This window comes from Protopterus annectens, chromosome 10.part0, assembly GCF_019279795.1.
Source record: "Protopterus annectens isolate FY-2018-M chromosome 10.part0, PAN1.0, whole genome shotgun sequence".
In the NCBI taxonomy this organism is placed as follows: Eukaryota; Metazoa; Chordata; order Ceratodontiformes; family Protopteridae; genus Protopterus; species Protopterus annectens.
The window spans coordinates 123,844,816-123,857,449 of NC_056744.1; the positions used below are offsets into that span (position 1 = coordinate 123,844,816).

The 12,634-nt window shown below is 44.3% G+C and overlaps 1 protein-coding gene across 1 annotated transcript in view; it reads left to right on the forward strand.

Annotated features, from left to right (window-relative positions):
- The window catches only part of HELZ (helicase with zinc finger), a 3,197,037-nt gene that overhangs the window by 462,337 nt on the left and 2,722,066 nt on the right, over positions 1–12,634 (forward strand). The gene's annotated exons all lie outside the window — the stretch shown is intronic.

A 12,634-nucleotide genomic window follows, 5' to 3' on the forward strand; every position in this document is an offset into this window, starting at 1 on the left:
TGGGAGCGACTGACTCACTGCTGCATCGCCTATTCTGGAATGCCATAGACAGGCATGGCTTTGCCATAAGAGTGACACCTAGTGGGAGCATTGTGTTACCTGGTGCATTTTGAGCTTGCTAAGTCTGTGCTATCACACTGCGGGTTGCAGTGGCAGCTGCGAAGAACTCTGCATGAGAAAGGCATGCTTTCAGTTGTGATGAAGCCAGTGAAGGGAGGAAGGGGGTGCCTCCAGGGAGGGAGAGGGCAGACTATCCCACAGGACTAGCAAGCTGGCCTGGTCCCTGTTACTCATCTCTCACTAGGGAACATAGTTAATAGAAATTCCTTGACAAGAATGAATGGGCCATAGGGTCTTAAGCCCGGGAATATCCAAATTCCATGCCTTGGAAATGAATGGACCAGTTAGGTCAGGATAATAGATCCACTAGGGAAAGTCCTTAGGCGAGCAAAAAAATACAGTAGTTTTTTGCAATGTAAGGGGGAAAGGCACTCGCATCATCATTTTTGCTTATGAACAGTTTAAAGTCAGCCTATCAGGTCCATTCAGGCAGCCTTCTAGATGTGCCTCACCTTTGCTAGATATGTTTGACAGGAGAACTCTGCATGAGGAGGTCTTGCCTACTCAACCTGGTGGACTTCTTTGAGAAGGTCACCAAAGCAGTGGATGAGAGCAGAATGGTTCACTGCTTCCTTGACCTGATCAAGGCATTTGACATGGCCCCACTTGGGCATTCTTGACAAACTCAAGAGGTTAGGTACAAACCCTTTTGTCACCTGGTGGATAGCCAGCTGGCTGACATACAAGGCTCACGATGTTAGAACTGGGGAGTACACCTCTCCAAGGAGGCCAGTCACAAGTGTAGTTCCTCAGGGATTGGTCCTGGGCCACCCCTTTTTGGCATTTACCTCTCTGACGTCAAGGCCATTGGCGGTGGCCTCTGGCTGATTAGTTTGCAGATGATTGCAAATTAGGAGTTGTCATTGAACCACATCAGCCCAAATGTTCTCTAGGAAGGGCCGACACAGACAAACTAGTATTAGAGCAGTGGAGTAAAACTAAATGCCAAGAAATGCATAATAGTATCCTTTGAGAAGTCATCCACCTCGGATAACTGCCATAATGATAACACACCCCTAAGAGTTGATGTGGTAGTCAGGCACTTGGGGACACACACAAATAGTAATCTAGCCTTTGACCATAATGTGTCTACAGTAGTGGGGAAATCATTCTGTGTTGCACAACTTATAAACAAACGTATGGCATCTGGGTCTAATGTAGTCATTTTTCCACTGTGTTCAGCATTCATCAGACCTATCATCGAGTACAATGCCCTCTTTGGTATTCACCTAACCAGGCATATCCAACAATTGGAATGTTCACAAAGGTTCCTCATTAAATGAATATAGAGTTTAAGTAAAATGTTCCATGCAGACAGACTCAAGGCCCTATCCCTGTATTATGTCTCTTACAGGCTGTTGAGAGGAGATATGTGCTTGGCATACAAGGTATTGTCAGATCCCACTCTAATGGACCCTTCTGCATGTCCACAAAGCAAACAGTACCAGAATTACCTGTTAGACTTGAACCTTACCTGTGATATAAATTTAACTTGTTGGAAAGACAGGTATTTATCCCTGAGACTACCCAGTCTCTGGAACAGGCTCCCCATCAATGTGAAGCATAGTTCCTTCCTAACCCAGTTCAGATGTAACTTGGACAGTTGGATGGGGAACAGAAATTCATCATTGATTTGACATCTATGTCTCTAATGGACACATTCAGCTTGTGAATGGTTCTTCTCCCAAGCCGCCCCTTACATTTGTTAAGGGTACCAGAACTTGTAAGAGATTTGGAATGCATGGCTAGGCTTAAAAAGGCCTCGTTAGCCTAGTAAAAACCTATGAACCTAGGAGTATATGTGCCTTGGGGAAGAAACTCCTTTGGTTGTGAACCACTACCCCCAGCTTTTGTTTCATAGTTCTGATGCTTGGGTCATACATCCTTCTGATGCCTTTCTTGGCCCCTTTTGTATTTGTATTTTGTGGTACAGTGTGTGATAACATGGCAGAGAATCTTTGTTTCCCTTTTCTTAGTGAGACCTCTTTTTCCTGGATGACTTCTCCCAGTAAGAGAAGAAACCTCTCTTGAACTGCCTTCCAATGTGGATTTCAGCATGGGGAAGGTTTTTGTCTTACTTTATCCAAATGTACTTGCCTCTCTCTACAGAACTGATGATGCCAAGCTGATACACTTGTTCACCTTTTGAAGTGGCCTAATTTAGTGCAGGAGCACTTTAAATCAGGGACAGATGAATTGTATGACTTGCATACACTATTTGGACTTGCTGAATACAAAGAACCCAAGCTGACAGACATTTCTTGAGTAATGCAAGCAATCGAGGACACCTTTGAGAGTGCCACATTTGAACCTGATTCTTTGCTAGTGATGCCTGAATGCTGCTTGTTGGGTAGAAGAAAAATGTACATGTTTATCCAAGTATCTAGTTTCTACTCTTACTGTGTTCTCTTGAGGGCAGCCAGAAGGTCCAAGTCTGTGCCAGCTAACAGCGTGTAGTCAGATGACAAAGTTGCATATTGCTTATATTTGGCAAGAGTCTTTACATATCTCTAAGTCAAGGTAACAGAGTTTTATGCTACACCTACATCCTCCACTGTCAAGGAGACCTGGATACGTTTGAGGAATTATAGGATGGAGTCCTTAAGCAGGGCCTTTCCAAACTGTTTAGGTATATTGGGTGAGACAGTAACATTGACTAAATGTGCCATTGCAGCTCCCTCAGGCTCAAGTCTCAGTTGACATGCATGGCTAAGGCTTTAGTCCTCTCCTGAGGATGTCAAGGTGCAACTCTTAAAACACAGACACTTGGGCAGCAAATTGCCTTTTTTTGGTCCTTCATCACACGAAGTGATCCAAAAAAAAAAAAAAAACGGAGGACAGTGGCACAACTGTTTGTTTAAGCTGTGAAAGAGCTGTTCACCAAATAGAGTGTAGTGGCAATTGTCCCTGTAAAAAAAAAATAAAAAAGTGATCATCATAAATATTCTTGTAGTAAACAGTTTAAGCAAAAGATGTTTTGAAAAAGGCAAGTATAATGGTGTCAGATTTCAGAGGTTAGTTTAGCAAGGCCAGAGCCAGTGTGGTTCTCACTACCCCATCATCTCCCCCCTTGTCTTTCCCCATTCCCTATCACCTAGAATAAGACTCTATCTCTTCAGATTTTAATGGATACAGAATTACACACAGGTCTTAGTTGTCTTCCGTCTATATTACTGTATTCTTCAACTCTGTGGAAACATTCTCTCCAACCCAGGCCCCATCTGAGCATCAGAGATCCCCACTGACATATTGACAATCCCCAGTGCTCTAAAACTTTTCCACCTCAGTGCCCTGAGCATATGCAAATAAATCTCCTCCCTGCACTGTTGGATTGTATTACACTTACCAGGAATACTTCCACTAGGTAGACGTCCACTATAACCTCTAAAGAAGTAATACCATCTAGGTATAGTATATTACTTCTTGACCTCTCAAACACAAAGCTGGAGGTATAGGTCTGTTCTACCTAAATAACCTTGAACTTTCTTTGTATAGAGACTGAAGCTCATCCTTCTCCAAAGCTGAAATCCTGTTATCCTGCCTTGAAATTACAAAGCCAAGGCCATTTGCATAATAGCCCTCTACATTCTTTCCACTCATGGTTTCAACTGTGACATTGTGAAAAGTACTCTCTCATGTATACCTCAACATACCATTGAAACATTAATTGGTCCAACAGCATCACTCCTTAACCAACACCCATGTATAAATCCTCTTTAGCTTCAGTCAGTTGTCTGCCATCTGATACAACAAGCACTATCCACACTAGACTTTTAACTTCTCATCCGAATATTACTCTCGCCGGTGTTCCACTGCATTCCCTTATTGCCTACAATCCAACAGTTACCCTCCTTTCCCCTACTCTCATCCTGCAAACTACAAATCTGTCAGGAATCTTGCTAAATTGAAAAATTCCTTGCTGTCTGTTAAAGCTGTAATCTTGAAGAGATTTCTAAAGCTCCTCCCTCTCAATGAAGCAGGAACACATGAACATTATCATCTCCCATGCCCCACCTTAGACACGACAGTCAAAGCCTCACCAGCCCCTTGGCTTACTCTGCATACCAGGCAGTTAATGCTCCAAAGAGACAAAGCATGGATCACATGGAAAAAGTGGGGTCCACATGCAGTTACCAGTACTACCACTTCCTCTGCAACAAAACAGAACAAAAGCACAAGTGTACTCTGACAAAAAGGTCTACTTCATCTTACAAATTAATAACTCCAAATCCCTCAAACTATTCTGATCGACAATTTCTATACTTCTTTTGCCCTGTAAACCATACCAACCCAATGCTTTTCCCACAGAATGTGACTTCAGTGTAGCTTGCACCTCCAGCTCTCATTTCATTAATATTAACACCTCTTCATCAAAAGCTAACCATAGTATAGAACCCTTCAATCCTTCATTTTCATGTCAGCTCTCTAGCCTTCCAACTTGTACCCACCAAACCATCACACAATACTTCAGAAAACTAAATTACTATTGCACCAGCCCCTCCTATGACATTCCAAACTTAGGAATTATTGTGAATACCATCTCCTCTCTGAATCCCTGAGAATTTTATCCACTGTCAATTTCCAGCTTTTCTCATTAACCAAAACCTCCTGTCAACATCCCAACATGGTTTCCACCCCTTTCAAAGTACTTCTTTCCTTCATGATTTCAGTACATAAGCACAGCAACAACAATGTCCTTGTCTCCTCAGTATTCCTTGACTGTCAAAAGCCTTTAACACTTGTTTCCCACTCTTTACTCCTACTACAGCTTTCCAAGATAGGCTTATCAAATAAAGCTGTTCTCTAGTTCAAGTATTACATTTACCACAGAACACTATGTAAAATGGAGGGAATTGAGTCCTCTGCATCAGAATCCTCATAGGTAGATAAGGGCAAAATACTGGTAGTCAGAAGAAACAGAAATTTCATAATCCTGATCAGAAGAAAACTCAATTCTAGGTCTCTTAGAGGGAGAAGGCTGGCTTCCCCTAAAGTAATAAGGTCTTCAGCCATTCTTATTTGTTTTTTTAGGCATATGGGCCTGACCATGCGGTTTGGACGTCTGTTTTCTTGATGTGGGTCGAGTTTTAGGCCTTTAAGAAGAAGATGGTGTCGGTTTGAAATGCAAGTCTGTAGGCCTGAATACTCCCTCAGAAGCCGGTGCCTGCACAGCGGCTCCGGACCCATCCAAGGTAGAGGCATCCGCAGGTTCCATAGTCGAAAAAGCATCACGCGGCATACCGGACTCCGAATGGGCATCAGTAGAGGCCTTCGAATGTGAAGTAGTGGGTATCAGGGGCTGCAAAAGCCCCTCACTGAGTACCGGTGAACTGGCAACTAGCTTAACAGAAGCGTCTTCGGCAGCTTTGGACCTGTGCGGTCTGCCTCTTTGTCTTTGTTTTTTCAGAATGTCGGTAGTCAGATGGCTTACTGAAGCTATTTCTTTATAATTAAACTGAGTACTGAAATAGTTTGATGCAAAAATGAACCGACGACAAATAGTTCGAGGATTGAATAAGGCACAAAACCAACCGCGAGGGACGTCGTGGTCTGGGCCTAAGCAAGGAATGCAGTACGAATGAAAATCTTTGAGGTATTTGCTTTCCACAGGTAATACAATTGTTAACTTTTACTGGCATCAGTTTAGAGCAAGCAAAAGGATCCCCAGTGGGGTACTTAGCTTTTTTTGAAGACTTCATTTCTGAAACTCGAAAAAGAAAATTTCAGGAGTCTGCCGACCGGCACTTGCGATCTGCTTCGGGCACTGCACGGCAAGAAAGACTAATGTAATGGCATCAGCTGCATGCTTTATACCCCTGACGACCTGACATCATGGAAGAAGAGACAGCATCCGACGCATGACCCAAGACTTTGATAATCAGGCTGGCTGAGGGCTGCCTGCAGGCAGATAACCCAAATGTAATGACTGCAACAGTGAATACACTCTAACATCTACATTTATGGTAAGTGTACACAACTGTATTTTAGGAATGTTTTTAGAGCCAAGATATTCTTGTCTGATCAAACCCAAATAGCTGCTGCTACAGCCTATCTTGTACCTCCCCTGATATATGTATCTCCAGTTATGACCAACTTGAAAGCAACACAGCTGAGAAAATTAAAGAAATCCTTCAGTAAAACTGCAAGGTTTGCCACCAGTCTTCCCAGTAAAGCACATCACTGCATAGCCCTTAGGCTGCTATACTGGCTTAACTTATTCAAGCTCCTTAAACTTTATCAGATAAGAACTGCACAGAAAATCATCCACCATCCACACACACACACTTCTGTGGTATAATTTCACTCACACTCTCCTTTAATCTGACAAATTCCTGGCAAAAGTAACTTTCTTACATAATTGTCATGGTGATGTGCTGTGTGCCTTCTACTTGAGAAAAATCTGGAATTCCCTCCCTATCACCCTCTACCAAACAAAGTACATAAAATGTTCAAACAACATGAAACTCTTATTCTACAGCTCTTGGCAGTGTCAATGCTAAGAACTGCCTTGTTAATACCCACAGTATAGCCAGTATCTTACCCACTTCACTACTTTCTCTCCAGATGTTCATGTTTCACTGTTGCAGTCATCACATTTGAGTTATCCCTGCCAGGGTAGCCCTCAGTCGGCCTGAATACCAGAGGCTTAGTATTTCTGCATTGGTTGCCATCGCTCCAGGTCTGACGTCAGGTCGTCAGTGTTCTAAATTAAGGCAGCCGACGCCATTACATCAGTCTTTCTTGCCGAGGAGCCTGAAGCAGAAGCAGTTTGCACGAGTGCCGGTTGCCCGCTACCTGAGTTTTTCATTTCCAAAATTGAAGTTGAAGTCTTCTAAAACTAAGTACCCTGTTGGGGATCCTTTTTTCTTGCTCTAACTGATGTAAGGAAAAAGTTAACAATTGTCTCACCTGTGGAAAGCAAATACCACACCGTGATTTTCATTCCTGCTGCTTCACTTACATAGGCCCAGACCACGATGTCCCCCGCTGTCGCTTTTGTGCTCTGTTCAATGCCAGAACTATACATTGTCGGGCCCTTATTGTAGTTAGATATTTTCGCTCTCAGTCCTCGAATTCCGATATGGCTTCGGTAAGCCATCCGACAGTAGATCTTCCGAAAAAAACGTTGATAAAGACAAGAGACCGCACAGGTCCAAAACTGCCGACGATGCTTCCATTAAGCTAGTCGTCAGTTCTCCGGTCCTCAGTGAGGCGCTTTCACAGCCCCTGATTCCAGCTTCTGTGGATTTGCAGGCCGCTACCAAGACCCTTTCGGAGTCCAGTATGCCGCGAGACTTAATTGACTAAGGATCCTGCAGATGTCTCTACCTGGGAGGGGTCCAGAGCAGCTGAGCAAGCACCAGCTTCCGAGGAAGTACTTTGCACTACCGATTCTCGACACAGACCCACTTCTTTAGCGTCTACCTTTCTTTCGAAAACTACCGAGTTTAAGGCCCAGGAACCACACCCAAGAAACTGACTCAATCTTGGGCACCTGCTTCCTTGCCTCAGTCTCAGAGCCTTAAAATGGCAGCAGACCTTATAATGCTCATCAGGGGAAGCCAGGCTATCCCTTCCAAAAGAAAGAGGTTTGTTCCCAGTAGTTGTAGATGAAAAGGAGTCCAATTACTCTGATGCATCTGATTATGAAGATATGCAACCCCTCTCCACTTATGAGGATTCTGATGTAGAGGAATCCATTCCTTCAGCCTCTCCACCCGAGGACTTTTCCTTTGGGGAAACCCTACATATCTTAAGGGGACATTTCCACTGGGAATGTCAGGACTACCCTCAGTGAAGAGACTCCGGGAATTCCTAGATCTTCCACAGCACAGACCTCTGGCCATTCCTCATGTCCTGGATGTTGTGGATGATTTTTTGGAATCCAGTTTGACTCCTCACACCCTCCCTCCTGCTCCCAGGAAACCAGACAGGTACTATAGAGTCCCTGACTCTCACAAATTTATATTCAAAAATCCTACTGATGACCCCGAGTTATCTCTCAAGGCCCTAAAGGAATTAAAGCAACTTCTGCTAAGAATCTTACCCCCTCGTATAGATGAGCATTAGACACATGGGGCAAAAAAGTATACACCTTTGCTATTTTTGTTATTGGAGCACTAAATTGTCAGTTCCATATGCTGAAATATCAGCAACATACCATGGAACTCCTCACACACAAAAATATCTTCCTTTCCTGCTTGTGCAGAAAATAGTTACAAGAGTTAATGCATTCTGCAAGTCAAGTAACTACAATGTGGTTTTTGACGCCCTAGAAGCATCTTGCAGGGCAGCAGTCACTGGTTCTGTCCTTAAAAGGCATACTTGGCTAAAGGAACAGCCCTTGCCAGACCATGTCCTATCCTAATTATTGGACGCACCACTGCACAAAGACAACTTATTTGGCACCAAGGCAGAGGAGGTCTTAAAAAAGAGGGAAGAAAAAGCTAAATCTATGCAGACAGGTCCAGACACCGAGGTTCAGTAGGCATTGCCCCTCCAAACATTGGTCCTTTCCTGATCCTGTAGGTCAGCTCAGCCCAGACCCTGGGGAAGCAGGCCCCCCAGACAGCAGCTCAGGGAATGCAGAGATCTAAGCAATGGAGTTCTTCCTCTTCAAAACCAGGGAGTGCTAAGCCACTCCCTCATGGTAAGAACTCTCAAAGACTTCACGCTTCCACCCCCTACCTCTGCCCACCTGCTCTTTCCCCTAGGAGGAAAGCTCTCCTTCCATCAAGCACCTGGGCCACCATTACCGACGACTGCTGGGTCCTCAACATAGTGTCCCAGGGATACAAATTTTATTTCCACACTCTACCAAATCCGAAAGGGTTCCCAGATCTTACCCCAAACCAGTGGGCAGAGGCCAAAAAGCAAGTCCTTTCCCTGTTCTCGATGAGGTTAATAGAGCATGTTCCTGCAGAGCAGCAAGGCAAGGTTTCTACTCCAGACTCTTCCTGGTAGCCGGAAAAGGTGGCACCTGGCGCTCTATCCTCTATCTATCCATTCTAAACACTTTCCTGGTGATACCAAAATTCAAAATGCTCACACTCCAGCAACTTCTACCTATGCTCTCCAAGGATGCTTGGTTAGTCACCCTAGACCTAAAAGCGGCCTACCTACACATCCCAGTCAGGGAATCGTGAAGGAGATATCTCTATTTCAGGGCAGGATCAGTGCACTTTCAGTTCTCTGCACTTTCCTTTTGCTTATCCACTGCTCCCAGAGTTTTCACAAAATGCCTGGCTCACGCCATTGCTTTTTGCAGACAAAGAAATATTCAGATTTACCCATACTTAGACAACTGCCTGATTCAGGCAGACAGGAAAAGCTGCTAAAGCTCCTGACCTACTGATCTACTGACCTCCCTGGGGTATACTATCAACGAAAAGAAATCAAAACTAGTATCCACGCAAAAAATTGTATTCCTGGGAGAAACCCTGGACACTGCATCCCAGATGGCATTTGTTACACCAGAAAAACAAACCTACCTGACAACCTACTTCTCTCAACTAGCCACCAGACCCCAGTTATCCACAAGGAAAATCCTGCCAGCTCTGGGGTTCATGGCTTCTTGCATTCTTCTCATTCCATATGCCAGACTGCATGTGAGGAAACAATAATGGTACCTAAAAAGCCTTTGGTGTCAACACACCCAAGACCTGGAAACTCTTATACCAGTGATACCTTGCTTAAGGAAAGGTATCCTTTGGGCAGCAGCATGCAACCACAACAAGGGACTTGCCCTTCTCAACCCCATGCTGCCCACACCCTCACCACAGATGCATCAGACTATGCCTGGGGTGCACACCTGGACAGCAGGTGCATCCAGGGCCAGTGGAGCTCAAATCAAATACATTCGCACATCAACCAAAAAGTGATGTTAGCTGTTAGGCAAACTCTGACAGCCGTCACACCCCTGCTCTCCTCGAGGTCTCTACTGATCAAAACAGACAACACCACTGTGATGTGGTACATCAACAAGCAGGGAAAGACCCACTCGTACCATCTCTGCAGACTCGCCATGACCCTTTGGCACGCAGCCTTAGCCGTGCAACTACACCTGCTAGCACAATTTCTGCCAGGCTCTCTAAACCCTCTGGCAGGCAACTTAAGCAGAAGTCTTCTGGACCCACACGAGTTGGCAGCTAGACCAAAGAACCTTCACCCTTGTAACCCAGAAATGGGGCACCCCGAAGGTCGACCTCTTTGCTTTTCACTCCAACAGTCAGCTCAGCAAATTCTGCACCAGGAACCTCGCAGCAAAGCCTGGAATATGGATGCTCTACCTTTCCAGTGGGTCAACCTCTCTGTCTATGCATTCCCCCCTGTACCGCTCATTACAAGGGTACTGCTCAAAATAAGGGTGGAAAAACCGAGGACAATTCTGATTGCCCTAGACTGGTCATGCCAGCACTGGTACCCTCTGCTGTGAAGCCTGTCACCACTGCCACCATGGCATCTCCATCAGATCCCAACACTCCTGACCCAGAGGAATTTAGAATTCATGCATCCCCAATTGACCCACAGTCTGTCAGCCTGTCTTATTCCCTGACCACTGCACAAGCTGCCAATGTAAGCAAACAAGTTCTAGATGTTATATGTGAGGCCAGACGCCCTAGCGCTAGAAAGTCTTATGCTGACAAGTGGGAAGGTTTTGCACCTGGATCCAGGCTAAGGGAGCCGGAACTGCACAGCCCTCCCTACCTCTCATCCTGGATTACCTGGCTGACCTACTACACAGGGGTCTGTCCTTCTCTTCCATTTAAATTCATGCCTCCACCATCTCTGCTCATTTCAGCACAGAGCCAACTCTCTTCTCCCACCCTCTCATCAAACAGTTCCTAAGAGGGACTAACAACTTGAGGACATCTAGAAGAGCACCTACCCCAGCTTGCTCACCTTTTTCCCTAACCCACAAAACAAGAGGGGAAGGACTCTGCACTCTCTAGATGTGCACAGACAGCTCAGATTCTACCTAGACAGGACTAAATCATTTAGGAAGACTGATCAATTTAGTCAGCTTTGCTACAGGAGCAGAGGGCAAGTCCATATTCAAACCATTTCCAAATGGATAGCGCACTGCATCCATTTCTGCTACAAGCAGCACAGGAAACCTCCCCCCACGGGGCCAGGACACATATTACCAGAGCAATCTCCACCTCTGCAGCTTTCCTCAGAGGGGTCCCCACGTTCATACCTTCACCAAGCATTACCACCTGCCTAACTTCTCCAAATCCAGGACCGGGTTTGCCACAGCACTCTTGCAGGGCATCCTAGCCAGCCCCCAGTCTTCTTAACTGCCTCCACCCTTTTCTTCAGCTTTGGGAGTCAACCCAAATGTGATGACTGCAACAGTGAAACACGAAGAATGTAGTACAGTTGTGTACACTTACCATAAATGTAGATGTTAGAGTGTATTCACTGTTTCAGTCCTGGTCTCCCTTCCTCCATCCCCCTTGTCTCTCTCTCTCTCCTTACAAGGATGTTTTGTTATTTACTTTCTACTGGTGGTGTTCTTCCACCATAACCTAGCTCCCTCTTGTGGGCTCCTGACAGGGCAAAAAAAACCTGATGTAATGGCGTTGGCTGCCTTAATTTATAACACTGATGACCTGACGAGTCCTGGAGTGACGGCAGCCGACGCAGGAAAAACTAAGTCTCTGGTATTCGGGCCGACTGAGAGCTACCCTGGCAGGGATAACCCAGATGTGATGACTGCAACAGTGAATGCACTTGAGCATCTACATTTATGGTAGTGTACACAACTGTACCTTTCCTGTTCATCTATATTACTTTTAATTGTATATTAATCCTATCAAGAAGGTATGGGCAATAATTACCGTCAGTAACGGGATTACATTTTTAGACTCTTGGTATGCAGCATCTGAGATTCTGCTTACACAAGCATTCATCTTAGTTTGTTCATAACTTCAATGGAATTTGTACATCAGTTGTATCTTTTTAAAAGTTTGACTCTTTTGTTGATTTAAACCACCATTGAAATAGAAGTATATAAGTGGCAGTATTTAGTTTTTCCTATTGTCAAAGTATATGAATGTTTTATATGTGTGTGTGTGTGTGTGTATATATATATATATATATATATATATATATATATATAATGTGTGTATATGTTTATATATGTATTAGATGATTTTTTTTCTGTATAGTTTTTAATATTTCATGTGTTGTATTTGTCCAGTATTATAACACTGTATGTATCTTATGTGTGCAGTAGATATGTATCTTTAAATGTAGTCATGGTGCTTTGCTCTCTGGGCTTCTGCTGAAAAGGGGTTTTGTTTCAAGTTGGACTTGCGAAGTAAACAGATGCAAATAAATAAAAAATAATGTTTTAATCTAACCACAACCTTGCAAATGAAGCTTGTTAAGCACAGGGTGCAAATTTTTAATTTACATTATACTCTCCATGAGAATGCCTCTATTCCCATCAGATAAGCATGCAGGAGCAATCTTAAAAGAGGTGCTCACCACAGTGGCAGCAAAGACC